At 49.4% G+C, this 20,132-nt stretch overlaps 1 protein-coding gene and 1 non-coding gene across 2 annotated transcripts in view; one reads left to right on the top strand and one right to left on the bottom strand.

The window, feature by feature from the left end:
* LOC8033400 (protein FAM214A) overlaps positions 1–20,132 on the top strand; it is a 134,034-nt gene that overhangs the window by 71,824 nt on the left and 42,078 nt on the right. The gene's annotated exons all lie outside the window — the stretch shown is intronic.
* On the bottom strand, positions 7,391–7,462 carry Trnae-cuc. Its single transcript has one exon. It is a non-coding gene; the product is annotated as a tRNA-Glu (tRNA).

A 20,132-nucleotide genomic window follows, 5' to 3' on the forward strand; every position in this document is an offset into this window, starting at 1 on the left:
CGTTTTTTGGTCTAAACATATGTTTCGGCATCGTCATTCGCTGAGATGCCTGCGTAAGTTGCGCTGATTGGCTCTCCGAGTGTTATGCGTGAAAGTAGACGCACAGACTATTTTTTTTTTTTATGGTGTAGGCTATATACGATATGAGTGAGTCAGTCAAGCAGCACCAAAAATGCTTCGTCACGGCGCTCTTTTTTTTATTTTTTGGGGGGGAATAGGGTGTTATTGCCGGCTAAACCTATCACGCTCAAACAACAACAACAACAAAAAAATGCAGAACGCGATAGTCGTGATGGCGACAGCGCAAGACGACGAAGGCCGTGACAGTGAGCTCGAGCTTCTGACGCTGGTTGATTGACTCCATCGGATCGCAGCATCGGCTCTGGTCGACTTTGTCTCAGCTCAAGTCCAGACGCAGCCGACGCTACGAGCTGATGGGGCCAATCAGAGAGCGTCGAAAGCGCACCATCGTGGTGTTCGTCATGTTTCTGAAAAGGCAGTCAGTCGCAGACGGGCTTATGAGGCCACACCCACGATTCCCTTCCCTCCAACCTCGATCGCCAACAGCATGTTTATCATCGCTGAACCAATCACAAAAACAGAAAAAGCCCCGTGACTCGCGCTTTCGACGCTGCTGGTTGGTCCCCTTTCGAAAAATCACGAGCCGATTATTAGAAGGTCAGAACCGCCGCACAGTGGCGGAACAACTGACATCGTGGAACGTGCGAGTCATTCCATTAGATAACGAACGTCGGAGCGCTGCCAACGCTAGGAGCCGACGAGCCAATGAAACATCCTGGTAAGTGCAACGCCACTGCGTTAACCACTTTTTCGTGGCTTTACAACGCCTACACACACACACACCTTTTTTGTTGGCGAGTTTTGGGCTTCTAATCCAACCAAAGGCATAAATTGTGCCGTGACGTGGTGGCCCTTTCGAAATACTGCCCTCTGTTGGTAGTTGGAGAATTCCTGCACAATGGCGGACCAAAAACCGCAACATCACGGCACAATTTAGAAGCCACAAAAGGGGGGGGGGGGGGGGGCGCAAAGAAGCTACAAAGGGGGGGGGGGGGGGGGGGCGGAAACAAGAACAGCCTTGGCTCGGGCCAAGGGCACGCTTTCGAGCGCAGCCACGGCACCGCGGTCCAGACTGCGTCTCCGAAGGCGCGGCGTCGCGTGTCTTTATCGCCAGTTCCTCGGGAAAACAATGCCCCTTATCTGTGTCGCTCTCGAGTCCGTGTAAAGAAGGACGCCGGAAACGCTGGTCCGTGTTTCCCTCGAGTTTATGTGCTTTCGATAAGCCCCTCCGGTCGCCCTTTGCGCAACCTGTATTGCTGTCCCCCTCCCCTTTCCTCTCTCAGGCACACACCGTGTTGGTGTGCGCCTAGATACAGACACAAGCTCGAATCGGTTGCCGCGGGGAGGAGGAGCTGGAAGGGGACTTGTTTATGTCAAAATGACGCTTTTTTTTTTTGGCAGGGATAGTAATACAGAACCACCAAATGCATATCACGCGTTCGACAGAGCTCTGTCTGGTTAGGGAGAAAATGACATAGTTTTTGCGGACTCAAAGTTTTATTAAAAACACAACATAAACCCGACGTTTCAGGACCGGCTCGATCCCCTGGTCACGGGTGACTGTAGGTAGGGGCGCGGTGGGGAAGGAAATGAAGGCCATAACTGTGTTTCGTTTTTCGTAAGGCGTTTCATATCTTCAGCCCATCCTTACACAAAAGAAAATGCTCTTTGGGGTTAAGGTTTCGTAACAGAGGAGGGAAATATATCGTAATGTAACAAACACCTGAGACGGGGGGGGGGGGGGGGGGGGGGGGGAAGAAGGAGGAGGAATTGAAGAGCTTTACAGTCGTGGGAGAAGACAGCAGAGAACGTATTCAATATATCGAGTCTAACCCAAATATAATAAATATGTTTTTGCTTGTAAAATGTTGGTGATCTGATAATAAAAAAAGGCTAAGTGCGCAGGCGAGCTGGTGGTAGCTAATCATGTCGTTTAACGCGTAAAACTGTAGCGAAAAAAACAAAAAAAAAACTTTTAGTTGAAGGAACAGACACAGAGGGAACGTCTCAACTCTGTGTCTGTTGTTTCGACTAAATGTCTGTTTCCTTTTTTTTCACCACAGTCTCAGGTTTTAAACGACATGATGTGATAATAATTGTTTTATTATTCAGATCCCACACGGGATGACGTGCTGCCGTATTTTAAAATTTGCCAAGGAAAAAATAAAGAGTATACTTGTAGTATAATGTACGACCAAACTTGCCCAGAAAATTTCACGTGCCATTAAGCAGGTTTAGTAACAAAGGGAAGAAAAAACAAATACGGGGATACGCACGTAAAAGCAAAGAGGCTGATAAAATACAAGTTCCCACTGATAAATACGTCATCCACATTTTCAAGTAATTAAGCTTCAACTGAATCATCGAATACGTTTCGGTCAGTCGGTCTATAAACATAAATAGGGAAGTTATTCGCTCACCTAAAAGATTTGCTCTCCTGTTTTTCAATCAATGCTTTTCGCTCTATGCATACACAGCGGAGTACTGTTCCGTGCAGCTGTGATGCGGTCGATAAACGGACGATGGTTGATCCCCGATGTGCAGACTGCGTTAAAATTTTGAAAAGTTATCACTCCTTGCTTTTATGCTCCACACACTTGTGCCGCAGACTCGCCCACAAGCTCGCCCGATTCTTCCATCTATTTCCCGGCGTCGCTGGATAAGCTTGCGGGCGTATTGATCGAACAATGTATTTTCGTATGACATAGAAAAAAAAAAAATTATCCGATTTGGGCACGCGCTTGATCGCCTCTCGTTTTTTCCCCAGAAAATGACGTTCCTTGACATTTCTACGGCGTGAACTCGTGCTTTCTTTCGTATTTGTCGCCGGGCGTTGTTCGCTTGCAAGGCGGTGCGTGTCACCTGCACCTTTCTCGTCGATAGGCGTTACCACAAGTCACAGAGGCGGTCTAACGTTTTTAGCGCTGCACCCGTAATTCTGAAAACCCGGGATTAGGAAGGGGAAAAAAAACAACGGGCTTGTGTTTTTGTTTGTTTTTTATGAAGCCTGTATTCCGCCGACTAAATTACGACAAACTCTAGTGCGCCTCAAGTGTCCTTATACATATGTACATACTCATTCGGTAAAGAAGGTCCTCCTCGGGCGCGTCGTCACTTCTTTTCGGCTGTCTCCACTGTTGTCCCGTCTTTCCCTTTGCGAAGCGTCACGATGACTGCGGCACATCATTTGAGCGTCTGGCCCCGGGAAGAGAGGGGAACGGCACGTAATAACCGTTGTCTCACAAGTGCCCCCCTTGGCGCGGTGGCTGAGCATCGGACTCGAAACCCTCGGCTCCTGGATTCGGTTCTCTTTGGGTAATGCTCGGAATTTTGTACCTTCCTCTCTGTTTATTAACGTGTCACTCTCGCGCGCATTTGTTTCGTGTTACAGATAGAAGCATACTCAAAACTTTTAAAAGGGGAAAAAAAAAGAACGGTTTATTTGTGTTATGCCATTTTTGCGGACGCTGTGGCGTAACCGTTTTCCACTGTGGTTTGCTTCAACCTTCCGAACATTGCCGTATTGCATGGACAGGTGACAAGGCGGCCTCCGTGTATGTGTGAGTGCGTGTCAATGTGTGTAACCGTAACGTATCTTGTCTCGTCCTTCGGTGGTTGTCCCCCTCCGGAACGCTTATGCAAATTTTTCAGCACGCTGCTTTGTCCCGTGCCTTCCCTTGGCGTGGTTTCATTGTCTCCGTCCGGCTTTGTCCCCGGCGCACGTGGTTGCGTGCTCACCGGTCTGTAGTTACGTGGGCCGTACTGTCCGTCCACGGCTCCTTGGTCGTCCATTGTTCTTGCGACGTCCGCTTTTTGGGACCGCACGAGGGGCCAAGGTAGCTTCGAGCCAATACCACCTAGCAGCCAAGGCCTGCGCAGGGCGTCATCGATCCCCGACTAAAGCGGCAGAAGCATCCGTCTGGGCGTCGCCGTGTGCTCTCGCCCATTGTGAGCTAGACGCTGCTCGACGCACTGGCGGCGATGCTGACGCCAACTAGGCGGCGCTGCCTGGAACCACCAGCGATGGCGTTGGGGGGTTAAAGGCATTGTCTTCTGAGTGGTACTGTTTGAGCCAGTGTTGCCAACTCAAAAATCAAATACCCACTGTTAGAATCCCTAAAAACCGCTAAATTTGAGGCGTGCACATGCTCTAATCGGCCTAAGAGCGGCGCAATAAAAGAACCCTTAGAAGGAAGATGCCCGAGTTGTTCGACGTAGATTGCTTCCATGCACAGTACGATGTCCATTGCATTGATCTAACTGTTACCGGGTGTTTCTATACTTCGTTTCACTGTATCTGCGAGCGAAGCCGAAGCTAGAAGCGCGAGACCAGCGCTTTTTGCGTTTGTGCCCAGCTCGCGCGCTCGAGCAAAGCCTGAAGGCACGGAGCTTTCGTGCTCGCGCTTGCAGCTTTGCCTTCGCTCGCACATAAGGTGAAACGAAGTATAGGTGTGTTGTCTTCCATACCTGCCGACGTACACTCCACCGTTCCGGTATTTAGTGCAATATTTTGTGGCAGTTCGAAGCTTCAGTCAAACTCACCAGATTCACGTGCGTTTCAAAACTGAATAAAGATATATAATTTTTTTTCCTTAGGGTATTTGGCTTGTTTAATGTCGCTTGTGGTATCCAGTAACCGGTCTCGAAGCTTAAGATCCTATTGCCCCCATGTTTTCCGAAAGTTTTGTGCATAGTTCGCTGGGCCCATTTCATCTGGCAGGTTTTGAAAACGGCGTACCAATCGGGTAATGTTGTGTTTCTATGGCGACGCAAGCGTTACTCCTGCTGACAACAATTTTGCTGCCAGGAAGCGACCCCGTAACTCTAACTTGATACATAAATTAGGTTATTTAGGGTTGAGAAATGTAAATTTGAAAGCATTTAAGACCATAAAAAAAAAAAAAAGACGCTAACATACTTTTAAAACCGTTAAAAATCCCGCCGCCCGCAAAACGGCCATTTCTACCGCCAGATGGTTCAGAAAACCGGTAAATTTAGCGGGAAAACCGTTAAATTGTGGCAACACTGCTTTGAGGAGACGCGATGGGTAATAAAAAAAAACTTGGACGTACAATATCTTTTTTTTTCTCACAAATTAAGTTTTAGTTGTTTTGCTCTGAAACACCAAGAACTTCATTTCTTTTTCCTACTCAGCCGTAATACTACGACGAGGAAAAATTATGTGTACCAATTTTTGCTCGCTCATTGACTGAAACGCTGGACTCCCTATACGCTGTCTGCTTGTCAAAGGCGCCCTAATTGTATTTGGTGATGGTTTTTTTATGGCGCAAACTCAATCTACGCGACCTCAGCATCCCAGAAAACCCACCGTAACAATGGTGCGCGTCCTTTTTTCGTAATGAAAATGCGACCAAACATTGGGACACGCGGTTGCTTTCCTGACGTATGTCTCAGAAAATGTGCGTGTCGCGATGTTTGGTCGCGTTTTCAATGGGGAAAGAGGCCACGCATGATTGTTTTTTTTGAGCTACCAGTGACCTTCCCTGAGCTCCCTTTACTCTATTTCACAATCACAAACCCGTAACCGTAGACTTTTTTTTTTTTTCTGGGAAAGTTTGCACTTCCCGCCTCCCAAAACACAAAAACAAATCGTTATCATCATAATCATCATAATTTATTTTCTTTGACGACCCGCAAGTGTATTACATAAAGCAGTGGGCACGCATGTAAATTTAGTATAAAGATTAGACACAATTAATGCAACAGTAACTCAACACTAAAACACTAATCTAATTTGAGGGGTTCGAGAGGAAAAGGAAAGTAGTGCTGCAAATAAATTAGCGTTATTTATAGAGGCAGTGTGGTCAGGTAGTGTATTCCAGTCTTTTATTGCCAGTGGTAATTTAGACATTTGATAAGAGATTGTGGACGAAGGAATTTCACGTAATATAAGTGAATGGTCAAGGGGGAGGGGGAGGAGAGGACAGTTTCGGTGGGGCAGTGATAGCAAGGATTCTCTGATATGGCTGTTGCGATAAAAGATTCGACGAAGAAGAAAGATGCGGGATACGCTTCGGCGGAGAAAGTGTGTTTGGGTTAGCTAACTGGCTAAATCCTGATGTGCTAGTCATATATACGTAGTAGTCAGTATAAATAAAACGATGTGTTCTATTTTGAACGGTTACTGTGGTGTTATCTAAGTATGATTGCCACGGAGACCATATGGGGGACGCGTATTCTACATTTTTGAAAACCGGAGACGACGGACGTAGAAGGGGACAACACACAAAACGTCTCAAAAACGTATCGTATTCTAGCTTGGATCTTACTAATGTAGTGTAGGCTGGTCGTTTCACCGAGGGTGCCTACGGTTAGCGTCAGCAACGACGGCGGTTTTACGAGTAGTCCATGATATGGTCGGAGGACAGGTGGTGTTAGCAAGGTGACATGGAAATGATTTGTCGCGATCCTGCTCTTTTTTCTGTGTGCGTAATCGGTTTAGCGAGTGATAGTAAACGCACAAAGACGACAAGTGCCGGGTCTATGCACTTTTGTCGCTGCTTCATTGGCTTCATCAGATCGTAGCGTTGCCTGTGGTCGGACTTAAATATGAAGCCAAGTAAGCTTCTATTTTATATTCTTTCCTTTCTCGTACGGTTTCTATTTTCTACTAAACCAAAACAAAAAAGACAGCATTAAAAAGAAAAAAAAAAAGTCTGAGTTAGGTCACGCGGACATTGCGGAATAAAATGATCAAGAAGAGTTTAAAAAAAAAAAAAAACGGAATAATAGTCGGGATTAAGTTAACAATGACACCGACTTCAGAGTCGGACGGGGCCAGATACGCAGCGTGAATTTCCGTGTGAGCGTGCGAAACGCGTATTAAATTAGAGGCAGCAAAACGGAACGGCGGAGAAGTTTTGTGCACGCGCTGACGAACAAAGAAAGTAGGATAGTCGGCGGACAAGCAGTCATGGTCCGAATTAAGTTTTAATGACCGCTATTATAACGACGTGCAAAAGCATCGGCTCTGTCGCGTCACGTGTTATTTCGTGCCATTGTATTGGCTAGTCTTCCTAGTCCCATGACTGGATCGGATTATGCTGAGTGCGTGCAACTAGCCGGTGGAAATCGAGTTTGGGAAAAACTCCAAAGTATAAAACAGAGAGGACGAGGACGGGAACAGGACATCTTTCAAAGATGTCCTGTTCCCGTCCTCGTCCTCTCTGTTTTATACTTTCAAGTTTTGTATCTATTAACCAACACGCTCGTTTTCAACTGTATGGGAAAAACTGCGGTCAGTAATTTTTTTAAAGAAAAAAAAACATCTGAGAGAAAAAAAGACATGTTCCGACACCGGGAATCGAACCCGGGCCTCCTGGGTGAGAGCCAGGTATCCTAACCACTAGACCATGCCGGAGGATGAAAGATCCTGGCTACGACTTTGGTAAGCTCATTGCTGAGTAGTGTATCTTGTAGTAGAGCACTGCACGGGCCCGGGCCAGCCCGAAAGCCCGAGCCTGGCCCGGCCCGCGGGCCGGGCTCGGGCCGGGTAGCACGTATTTTCTCGGGCCCGGGCCGGGCTCGGGCTTGAACAAAAAAGTTCTCGGGCCGCGCCGGCCCGGGCCGTGCCTGGGCAATCTTGTGCCGTAAATCATAAATTGTTGTTGATAGCAAGAATTTTGCTCATGAATCTTTTAGGTTCATTGAATACAAAAAAAAAAAAAAAAAAAAAAAAAACGAAGTGCAAATTCACTACAGCGTCGTTAAAAATAATAACTAAAAGACGTCTTGAAGCTAGAAAGCCTTCAAGCTTTTTCCGTGTGAGCGAGGGTTCAGTGTTATAAATTGTAAACAAAATAAAGTCCCAGTCATATGCTTGTCAACCTGTCTGATTCATCGCTTTCAAAAATATCGTTCACTATTAGGAAGATATAGAAAAACGTACGCAAGCGCTTTGGGTACCGTAAAAATAGCGTTGCGATGTAAAACCTATGGCGATGCATGCTCATTTTAGCCTGCCCAAAGTGCTTGACTACGTTATTCTAAGACTCCCTTATTGCAAAGAGCGCGACTATATATTAGCGCGAACAAGCGATTGTCGTGTTTTTATGTTTATCTCATATAATCAAAAGGCTGTTTTCAAAACTATTAGTGTCTTTAGAAGTGATCATCTGGGCCACAGACCTAAGCACATGACGTCATTCCGCCATTTTGTTGTTTGTTTCTTCAAACAAATTTACTACATTGAAGGATTACATCGTAACCGGTTGAAATGATGTCAGCGGTGTTCTACGCATTTGAGAAGGCATGTAAATCGTTGAAATGCTCGAGTTTGGCACACGCCAGACAGATCGCAACAACAAAATGGTGGACGAAATTACGTCAGTGAAAACACCCTATACTTTGGTGCCTACTAACACTATTTCGAAGTAAAATTCGAAAAAAGAACCAACGTCGTGTTCGCGGTATCAGTGTCGCGCAGTGTACATAGTCTGTTTCGCGCTTGCACGTTTTGGGAACCATCTTGAAAAAAACGTTCTAAGGGGTTAAGTAGGAATATATTAAACTTAAGCTTGCCTGAAAGGGTTGTATATTTTAAGAACGCGTTGACATGTAAAGCTACTTCAGAACATATTCTCAAACAGAAAAGGTGCGCAGACCAGGCTTAGAACGATGGAGACTTTTTGCGAAGGTTGCGATGTTCAGGGCCTTATAAAAGTAGGTTGAAACGGGACGCGTTCAAACGCAAAGGGTGTTTCGGAAACTGGTTCAAATAAGAAGGGCGTTTAGGGAATGCCTCGAAACAGGACAAATTCAAACGAGAAGGGCGTTTACGGAACTGGTCGAAACGGGACGGGTTCATATCGGAAGGGCGTTTAAAAAATGGGTCGAAACAGGACGTGTTTAAATGGGGAGCTCGTTTCGGGAACGGGTTTAAACGGGACCGGTTCAAACGGGAATGGGTTGTTTCGGGCTACAGCCATCGGGCCGGGTCGGGCGGGGCCTAGAAATTAAAAATTCTGTCGGGCTCGGGCCGGGCCCGGGCCGTGTGTCTTCCGGGCCGGGTCGGGCCGGGCCTAGAAATTAAAAATTTTGTCGGGCTCGGGCCGGGTTCGGGCCGTGTCTCTACCAGGCCGGGTCGGGCCGGGCCTAGAAATTCCGGCCCGTGCAGTGCTCTATCTCGTAGTCTTTCTGGTATTTATTTATTTATTTGCTCTCAAAAGCAATACAGGCTACAAAAAAAAAGTGTGAAAAAAAAGAAAAAGACATGTACGAAGAGCAATTACTACAGATGATTGTACACCGCAGACATGAAAGCAAAGGGGATGGAGGCGACGGTGGCGGGAAGGTTTTTGCAGTCCAGCCCTGTGTTGGGGACAAATGAGTCTAGTACAAGTTGGTTCCAGAATTTGGTCGTTTAGGCATCTGATTTCAGTCACAACGCCTTTTTCGGTAATGCATTCTATTTTTGTCGACCAGAGGGGAACGAAATCGAAAGGACCCATGGACCTTTCTCGGCTAATGAACGGGACCTTAAGCGAAGGATAATGCATGCGTTCGATCGTATTCTGTTTAATTTTGATACTCGGTGTTTACATGTAGTGCAACAGCGTCGTCCGTGTCACGGTTCGGGTAAGCTTACTCTCTGTCTTCTCTCCACTCTCGAAACTGTCAGCCTACAGGAGCTTTAATCACTTCAAAGTTTCATAGGGTGCAGATACGAAGCAGGAAAATATAGCTTAGATAATAAAGTTTCAAAGGTTTTGACATCGCTGAAAGGTGGGCGTTTAACGGTACGAACTGTACGTCCGCGATCAGAATGAAATCTTTTCTCGCTTTGGAAAACGGGAAGGAAGCACGAGGGACAACGGTCGGTGGCAAAGCTTTGGGTTGGCTGGGCCGGCCTAACAGCGTAAAACGCGCAAGCGTGAGGACCATGACACGAGACCTTGGGTTCGTTGTGTGTGCCTGGTAAATACTCCTCCCTTTAAGCAAGAAGAAAAAAAAAGAGAACGCTAGAAGGGCACACTGTATAACAGCGCCGTGGCCCAGTGACGCTCGTGCCGTGAGCGATCGGTGCCAAGGCCCCCTCGGCTGGCCTCGCTGGCCGAGCCGCCGCCGCCGCATCCAGGCAATCCAGCTGGGCTGCCGCTGCAGTCCTGCCGCGGGGACATTGGGCTAAGGGCGCCGGCTATTGTACGCACCGACCTCCGGGCAGAGCGGCGGCTCCATCGACGGTCGCCGGTGTCGTAACAGGTCAACCGGCGAGCAGCGCGCCTTGGGAAGCACCGGGCCACTGCAGCGAACGTCCCAGTGACCCAGTTGGGGCCCTCGCCCTGCTCGCGGCAGCTCTTCCGCTTCGACTACTTTCCCCATTGTTTGCTTTCGTCCTTTCGCGCTCTTCCGGTGGGTCCACTAGAGCCGCCTTGTGCTGGGTGGAGTCTCCGTTACACTACAACGCTGGCGTCTGGTAACTGTCAGTTTACTTTTGTCTCGTCCTCCTGTGGGGATACTTGCTGAAGTCGGTTTGGTGGGGGACGGACTTTGGAACTTCTGACTGGCTGGGCGTTCTATTTTCTGGGTACCGGAAGTAGTGGAAGGACCTCGCTGTCATTCTCCTTCTTTTCTCCTTCCTCGATCCCCCTGCTGCAGCTGCGTTGATTGATTCTGCACAGTCATTTTTGGGATGACCCGATCCTGGTAGAACAGACGCGGTTTACGGTTGGGTGCTATTCTCAACAGTACCAACTCAGACTGAAGGCGATTGGCGACGGTAATCACACGCTTTCGAACTATTCTCTCACGTCTTCGGCTTTAGACTGCCAGGCACTGTGAATAACTGATTTGCTCGAGGAGGCTGGCGAGCGAACCTGTCGCCACAGATTTTTGTTCTAGCCGTTTGGTGCCGTCGATTTCGCTGGAGTTCTGGTCGGTATCCTACGGATTTTGAAGATACCGAGAGCGAAAGTGTTTGACGGTCAAAAGGAATTGATAGAGACGTGGGTATCGTGGAGACCAAAGTAAATTTAATTTTGATGATATTCGACATTAAACCCATACCAACTAGCCCCGTTATCCTGTCAAAACGTGCTTCGAAACTTAAAAGCAAAGAAAAACGCAGAAACCCGGAAAACAAAATTGCCCAAGGATGTGACGTTTTTGAAAGTCGTGGTCTGACTCTAAAAGTCTAATTTAGTGCTGATCGTCAAACAATTGAATGGGGATGGTTAGAAAATGCTACGACAACTGTGAGCTTCCCGGAAATGGCCTAAGCCATCGATCGAGGGCGCCGCTCGTCAGTGCCTGCAATGCGTGACTCAGTTAACGCGAACATGACACGCGTTTCTTTTCACGCCTACTAGGTGTCGACTGCCACAAAAGCTTATTGCTTCTTAGGTTGGTGCCTCCGAATGAACACTTTCCATTACACCGGTAGTTCTGGTGATCGCCTTTCAACCTAAAGACAAAAAAGAAGACAAATACCCGATGGCTCGTTCACGCTAATAGCGTTGTGCAGTGTACCGCCGTCAGGGTGTAGGGTTGCCTGAACAACGCGTTGCCCTGGCGCTGTTTCCGCGGTCGGCGGAAAGGAAGGCAGGAGACCTCCGTTCTCGCGTACGCCTCCTCGTCCGCGAAGGGAACTCGATCTCGAGGAAACGTATGACGACACACTTGGAGAAAGACGTCGACCTTGGCCGGGATCACCGTGGCCGGGATGTTGAGCGGTGGAAACGATCGTTCGCGCTGAAAGCGACGGCAAGACAAAGAGGAGGCCTTGTTGACAACGGACGACGGGATGCGTCATTTGCGGCTCATCGATTGTCGGACGCACCACTCAAACGGTGGGAGAATGGGATTGTTTCCGGAAGGCGAGCCCTCGTGCAACCCGTTCTCTCTTTGCCGCGGTGTCGAGACTGTTCGTTTTTAATAGCGCAAGCTTTCTCCGAAGCAAAGTTCGCTTCCACTTTGTCTGAGAAAGCGTAATGAAAGCGGACACAAACTGAGGGAGAGGAGGAGGTGATAGCGCGCCGGGACTTCTCAGCGCCGAGCTCTGATTGGACGAGTTAGTGGGTAGACTCAAAGCTAGTTTCTTTAATATCGTCTGCTCCTCGCGCGGTGTCTCGCGTTGGAACGCCGGACGCCGGCGTTCGGACGCGTTCGAACAGTCAGGAGGCACAAGGGCAGCTATAGCCTCTAGGTCTACCCACTGCCCTACCAAATCAGAGATCGGCGTTCTGACGTCCCCGCGCGTTCCCATCTCCTCCTCTCCCCCAGTTTCTCACCGCATACATGCTCCGACTCGTTGTTCCGTGTGCTCTCATCGCAGAAAGGCGTTTCTCGCACTGCCTGCCCTGTGGGTTTCTCTGCTTACATCGCATGGGATGCCGTGCCAGTCGAGACAACACCATATTGCAAAGTAATCAAAGCCTGTGCGCAAGAATTTTGACGTCCTCACAGTGAGATCGAAGGCACACGAGTACACGCGTCGGCACTCGGCTGTTCCTCGTTTTCAATCAGTGTGTCCAAGGACGCTGGGCAGTGGCCTCCGACCCTGGTGATGACGTCCCACTGACGTAGCCTGCCCACGGGCTTTGATTGTTTTACCTGATATCACCCGTGAGCGGGCTCCCGGTTACACGAGGGCTCGCCGCGTGTGCGCAACACTCGCAGCCGTTAGAACAGCTCGTGCTCAGCGCGGCGTTGCGCAAAGTGACGTAAATCACGCGTGCTCCCGGAAACCAACCAACGACCGCCGCCAGTATACCCTTTGGAAGTCTAGAAAACTGCACGACAATCTCGCTGCTTGTTGGCGCTGCAGGGCGAGGAAATGGTCGGAGGTTACGAGGGCAAGGATGGGCTGAGCAGTCGCCAATTAGGCCCGGAAATTAGCTGCCGCGCGTTCTGGTCGCCTCGCCACGCTCCCCGAGCTTCTGCGGTGTGCAAGCGCAGAGCGCGCCTGCCCTAGCAACTTTCTAGCGCACAACGAGACGGTGTAATTTTTTTTTCAGTCGGTACTTAGGAAATTGGAACGGGCAGAGGCGATGTTTCGCCGGGTTGCGCCAGCCTTTTAAACCGGAGCGCCGGTCTAGACGTGCAGGAGCGGTCTGATTACGGCGATGGTTCCGGCGTAATATAGCCAGTACCGGTCAGAACCGCTCTCCACTCGTGGCAAGTTGACTCGAAGTGGGCGGAGTGAAAGCTCCTGCTGCAAAGCCCAATCCGAGCCGGTTTCGGTATTCGGGTGAGCGGCTTATCTGGGTTAGATTGTCTAAATATTACTTGCTTATACGCTGAGGACCCCAGATTATAGCGGTCGTACCTCACTTGCTAGATAGATTTCACGTTAAACCACTATCGGCAAACCTCGGGCAGATAGATATAACCTTCCCACGTTTAAACATTAAAAAAAAAAAAAAAAAAAAGAATGAGTGACACAATCGTGACGCAACCACGAGGGACAGTTGATTGGCGGTTTACTTATCAGACTCGGCCATGCAGCCATGTATAATAACATTGCCCGAACTTACGTCTCCTCCGAGCAACAGTGTTCAACTGGTGTCAACCCTGCGCTGTGCAGTGTTTTCATAAGGCACGAAGTTACAGACAGCTTATGACGAAAGAGTGCACATCAGGGTAATCCGTAGCTTATAAAGGCGTATGGCATGGCACTGCTTTTTATAAGATCACCGGCACGAATTTACTTTTCGAAGGAATATTTATCGATGTCCGACCCCACAAAACCCGAGTCGCTTCCGAGCGTCCGTCGGCAGCGCGGCAGCGACAACTGCAAATACGTGTACAGTATACTAAACTTCATATGTATACTACAGGGTGTTTGATCTTAATTCGAACAATTTCTTTTTTAATCCGTAAAAGGTATATTAATGCGGTTTGTGCGGGTAAGGTATATGGCCAGGGGGATATAATATAGGGGTGGTAATCCTCACGATGAGAGGGATGAAATGCCTAAAATATGGTAACTTTTTTTCCATTCTTGAAAAGAGTATGCACCCTGTATAGTACACATATAAGGTAAAGTAAAACATTGGGCCTGAATACCGAGCACCAGCGGCGCTCATTGTGCAGAAATACGGAGCAAGAAGACGTTCATATCATATGATGGGAACGAATAAGTCCGAGCCACAGGGCCCTTAGCTGCGTACCTTGTCCTCATACGTGCCCCCGTTCACGTCAAATATTAATTGCGGTCGGCGCCGTATCTTGGCCGACGCCTTGGTGTTGTTGATGGCTGTTTGTCCCTCGCTACCCCCGTGCGCATGACTGCCCGACGCTATACGACTTCGATGACAGGCTAAGAGTGAAGTGCAAGCTCCTCCCACTTCTTTCCCCTTTAGCAGAGCGAACCCTGGAGAGGAGCTCGCCTCCTTTCGAGCGTTCGCTGTGCTGAAGTGGAAAGAGGTGCAAGGAGCTTCCACTTCACTCTTAACTTGTCACCGACTAGCAAGCGTTTCCGGATTTGGGCGGATCAGTATTGTGTCCGTAAACGTATACTCTCGACGGCACAGGTAGAGCGAACACGACATCGCCGCTTTGTCGCATTTTTTTTTCAGACAGCATATTGACGAGAACTTTACCGCTATGATCTGGGGATTACGTACCGTCCGGGGACCGGTGCTCAAAGGGAACCCGATGCCCGTCTCACCACGCGGCCGACGGCCACCAGCGAGGTACGTGGTCACCGCGCCGGGCTCGCCAACGCCAGGCCAACAACGGTGATACCGGTATCCCACGGCGTTTATTGGAAAACAGGAGTCCCCAACAAGACACTGCGGTCAAGGGAGCCGTGGACACAGAGTGACCGCAGCACTCACCGACCTGAGAGCCGAAAGGGATCGCGAGCGAAGTCATTAGGGAGTTTTCGTAGACCGCGCTGCCCTTTCCGCTAAGCGTTCCGCAACGAAGAAGTTGCTACTGCGCCTGCGCGCCGATAGCCTTGACTGTGGAGTTCCCGCTATCGTAGCGGGTTGCGGAGGGCCTTGCGGGACGGCGAAAACGATCTACGAAAAGTCCCTATTAGGGAGTTTTCGTAGACCGTGTTTCCCCCTCCGCTAAGCCCTCCGCAACGAAGCAGCCGCTACTGCGCCGGCGCGGTGATGGCCTTGACTGTAGAGTTCCGGCTAGCGTAGCTGGTTGCGGAGAGCGTTGCGGGACAGCGGAAACGATCTACGAAAACTCCCTATTGCCGCCGGGCCGAGCTCACGCTGCTCCCCGTCGTCGCGGGAGTTCAAGCCAGAGCTCTCCGCAGACGGACGTCCGCTCGGAGGAGAGAACACCGACTGTAAGGGAGAGGGGAATCGCTAGCGCGGAGTCACCGCCGATAGGACGAGCTCACTCCACTCCAGGACTCCTAGCAAGGCGGCCGTTCGCAGGGAACGCCCGACTGTTTCGCGTGATCTGTCGCGGGTCCCCCGGAAAACGGGAGGCGCACCTGTCAGCAGGATGGCGAACCTTCCCTCAGACGACTCCGGCCGGAACGTCCGCGGCGCACGCCTCGTGGGGGGCGGGAAACCAGTGGCTTCCACAGGGTCGATGTCCCAAGTGTGCACTTTCCACAACCGCTTAATGCCTGGGATTCAGTTCTTGTAGAACATAGACTGTTTGATGGTAAAACTCGCCTTTGTTTCTATTCCCCTGCATTTTTCGGGAACGTAACATGATCGTCTAACTACTGGTAGTCCATGACAGTTTAAGAATTCAGGAGACACTCCTCCCACCCCTTTCCACTTTAGCAGAGCGAACGCTGGAGAGGAGGTCGTCTCCTCTCCAGCGTTTGCGCTGCCAAAGTGGAAAGGGGTGAAGAGCGGGCGCGTGGTGTCTTGTCGAGACACCGCTCTGGAGATCCGCTGGAGATTTGTGCATCACCCCTATACACCAACTCATGTTTACAAACAAACCGGAGCGCCCCTAGCGGACGCCACCGGCGCCGCGCTCGCGCGATGGGGGTGTGGGCAAGAGGCTCGCCGTCGCCCATAAACAAATCATTGAAATGCGATGTTGTCGACGTCCGTGTGAGTCCCCCTGCCATTCTACGCGTTCGAATTGTTGATTCTACGTCTTCCTGGCGATGTCTGACTACTTGAGCGGCGTCAGCAAAATTACCGAGGCTCGTTACATCGCAAAACTTCGCGTGAATAATGAGACATGTGGCGCTTCATTCCGCGTGGACACCGCAGAATGTGCGCTAAAGCCTGCTTCGCATGTTGCGATTTCGCTCGCAACTTTCAGTCACGACGCCGCTCGGGCTGCAAAAGCGTGAACTGTAGCTGAGATAGTCGACGTCGATACTGAAAATCGCAAGCAGAATCGGACCAAGTGAATTAGGGATAACAAGTCGGTAATAGTCACTGGTAACAATGATCAACATATTTTTGTATCTACTGTTTACATCAAGTCTGCTTACCAACCTTCAAATTTAAGTCTTTTGACGCCTGCACTTACTTCTTATCGCCATTACCGGGCCCACGCTTAGTCTAGGGGCCGGTGTCGTCTAAGAGAGCAGACGACAAGCAGAAACGTTTGAAAGAGCAGACGACAGTTCCAACGATCAGGCGGCCGTTTGAACTTGAAGGCGCACTGAACGTAGTCCGCAGGTGGTCCGCACAACTTGACGGTTTTCTGGCGTTCATGTGAAACAAAACAAATAAATCTGATGACCACAAGTATCCGTGAATTCAACCCAAAGTGCTTCCCGCCCAAACAATCGTTGTCCGACGCGCGTCTGCTTTTCCCTTTTCACGGCACATATCCAGAGGCCAGATTCATAAAAAACCTCTTACCTACGACAACTTAGCTACGAAGTTCGTAAAGTTACGATCATCGTAAGATGAGGCGAGAACGGTATTCACAAACGCGTTCTTAAGTGAGAGGAGGAAAGTTACGACCTCTTACGGAGAAACGATGACTTCCGGTGCTGTTGCTATGGCAACGGCGTCTTCGGCAAAACGAACAACCAATTAGAGAGCTAGGCATAGTTCGGAGCACGTGGATTTTTAATAACAAACACAGGCTAACCACTCGTTGATAGACAGCTCCGTGTATGTCCTGTCCTGTCTGTGTGTAAATGTGTAGTGTTCAAGCTGATTCTCATAAACACGGGCGACCTTTCCACCACCGCTTGTCTGGGGTTCGTGTCCGTGCAGTGGTATATCGACGCTAACAGGATTTAAACGCTTCGTTGACTGCTACAAACTCGATCGCTACGAAGTCAACACAACTGTCATCGTTGGTAAAAGCCCCGTGCCAGTCGTTTGCAAAGCGACGTAGAAGGAAACAAACCGCCGCGGCGTTTCTCGCGGGCTCGGAAATGCAGGAGCGAGCCGACGTTAAAAAAGATACGTTTGAACTACGAGAGTGTCAGCAAGAGTCACGCAAATACCTGTTCACACTCGGAGCGGACGCGTGCGTTTGATCGAAGTGCTGGATTCAGATTTCGTTTCGGTAAGCGCTTCGGGACCGATCTTCTACGATTGCAACTCGATACTGACGTGACACTCGGCAAAGAAAGGTTGGACCGGCATCGCGTAGCTCCCACAAACTGATACAACTCGACAGTTAAAAATGGCCTACTAATAACAAAGTGTACATACCGTGTTGCGAAGGTAATCCATACGGCGTTTATTTGAGCTCTATATCACACAAAACAAGGAGATAGAATCGAGGAGCCCCTTTTCGACGACAGCGTTCGTCACCGCTGCCTCGGAAAACAAGGTGATCGAGATGATAAGGGGAATCGGTTGACCTCTGAAATTCAGTTCAGCTATCAAACTATTCATACGGGGAGGGTCCACAAGGGTCGCGCGGGCATATTCCATTCAGCAAGCCAGCCGGTCGTGGGCAGACGGTCTTGGCCAAGGACCGTCTGAGCAATGCTGCGCCGGAACGGGTCGGAGTGCCTGCTAGGCCTATATATTCTGCCGAGCTCGCTTGGTCGGTGGGATCGTCGCCTTTGTTGCCTTTTCCGGGTGTCTGGATCCAGCGTTCATGTTCGTCGTGGTCGGTTTCAAGTACTTCTTCATTTTTTTCTTGCTGCTTGAAGTCGGGACGCGCAAGAAGAGCAGGTAGAAAAATAAATGTCCGTTGGGTCGTCGCCACCGAGCAACTGAGCGACGTTGTCGGCCATGTTAATTTGATCGTAGAAAGTGCGTAAGACAGCTTCGGAGCTGTCGTAGGATTTTGTCGTAACCTGCGCAAAAGTTACGACAATTTCGTTTCGAGAATACGGATTTTCTCTCAAGTTTGTCGTACGCATTTTTTTCGTCGTAAGTTCGCTTTGAGAATCTGGCCTCTGCATCCAGATTCTCGGACGAACCGAGCACGTGAAAACTGACCTTCAAACCTTTCTCGACACTTTTGGTACGACCACAGTCGCGGCGTTTTGACGAGAAGGAAGCTTTTTGTCTGGTTCCTTTCGAAACAACGCAAAAATACACGTCTGGCATGGTGACTTCTGCCCACAGCCGCAGACCGGAAGTCCGACCGACGCGCCACCACCGCGCCGTGACGTAACAGAGATGAGTTGACGTCAAAATCGAATTTCGACAAAGGTTCGTGACACCCCTACTCCTAAGGAGTCGCAAGTGTGTGAACGGGCCTTAGCGATATCGAGAAGAATTGAGTAGCACGTGCGACGTCCATAATTCCTGCAGATCCGCGAAAACTAAAGCCAATGGCAACAACGTATAGGCGTCCCGAGCCTATACGTTGTTGCCATTGGAAGTTTTAGCGTTTCGGTCCGGTACCTACGATAACGATACCCGACACACCGCCGACGCATTTGTGCGCACATCGAGGTCGTTATCGGGTATTGTTATCGAAGGTATCGGATCGATCACTTTGTCGCTCCGCGGCCAATGGGATTGAGTCATTCGCCGTTTTGAGAACCGAAGAACGAAGCGTAAACAGATTAAGCCACGCCCGACCCAAGGAAGCCGCGGGAGGGAAGCATCGTTCCACAGCGCATACAGTGACAAACTTCGGTTCGGTAATGAAAACTGGGGAAAAAATATTGCGTTTAGTGGTTACCAAGTGCGGAGCGGAACCGAGGGCACCTGCTGGCAGCGGCTGTGATCGTTGACGTGTCTCAGTCGGCGTGGCGCAGCTTGCTGGGCTCAACGACCCTCGAGTGCCTGTATGATGTAAGTAGGGCCGGCTGCGTCCAGGAAGCGGAACGGGGCGTCTGCTGGGGAAACGCTATTGACGGTCCCGAACTCTGATTAGGACGCACGCAACCTGTGGTGCAGGTAACCCTATAGCAGTGACTATATATTCCCTGTATCCTCCTTCCCTCCAATTTCCGGGCTATTAGCGCGTGGAACAGCTGTATCGTTAGCGTCCTAATTGCCTAGACATTTCCTACTTATGTACTCTTTACTTTCGCTCCCGAAGAAGCGAGATATTTGGGGGGAAGGTCGGAACGAAAAGGTGGCTGACTTCGAACAATAGGCAGCGTTTATGCCGCCAACAATTCCCAAATGCGTTTTTTTTTTTTTTTTTTTTTTTTTTGTTGCGAGGATGCGATGATATTAAGATTTTGGGACTGATCGAATTCCGGTAGAAACTTAATGTAATTTTCACGTAATCACTACTCTGGTCCGGATTAGTGCACTAGCGTGAAACCTTCTATGTCCACATAAACAAAAAAAAAAAATCACTTGCGCTCTTGCATTGGAGGATGTCTTATAATGAAATAAAAAGCGTTAATAGGCGCACCTGTGTTCCTGACAGACACTTTATGTACTGCGCGACACTATTAGCGCGAAGACGACTTCGGCGCTTTTTTGCATTTTACGTCAAACTTGTTTTGACAAGCATCAAATCTTATCTCGTGGGTTGGTGCCCCGAAAGAGCACTTCCCACGAGAATAATAGCTTTGATAACAACCATTTATTAGTAAGTGAAAAAAAAAAAGTCGATTTCTCGTTTGCGCTAACAGTATCACGCAGTGTTTTTCTAACACGTCGAAGCTCTATTCATGTCAAGAAACGCCGTCCTCGGCTGGCCGGTGTACAGTATAACAAATTCGATCACACAGTGCGTATTAGAAAGCGGGTCGAGTTTTGTATTTA

The sequence above is a fragment of the Ixodes scapularis genome, unplaced genomic scaffold (assembly GCF_016920785.2).
Source record: "Ixodes scapularis isolate PalLabHiFi unplaced genomic scaffold, ASM1692078v2 PGA_scaffold0__279_contigs__length_252992795, whole genome shotgun sequence".
Taxonomy (NCBI): domain Eukaryota; kingdom Metazoa; phylum Arthropoda; class Arachnida; order Ixodida; family Ixodidae; genus Ixodes; species Ixodes scapularis.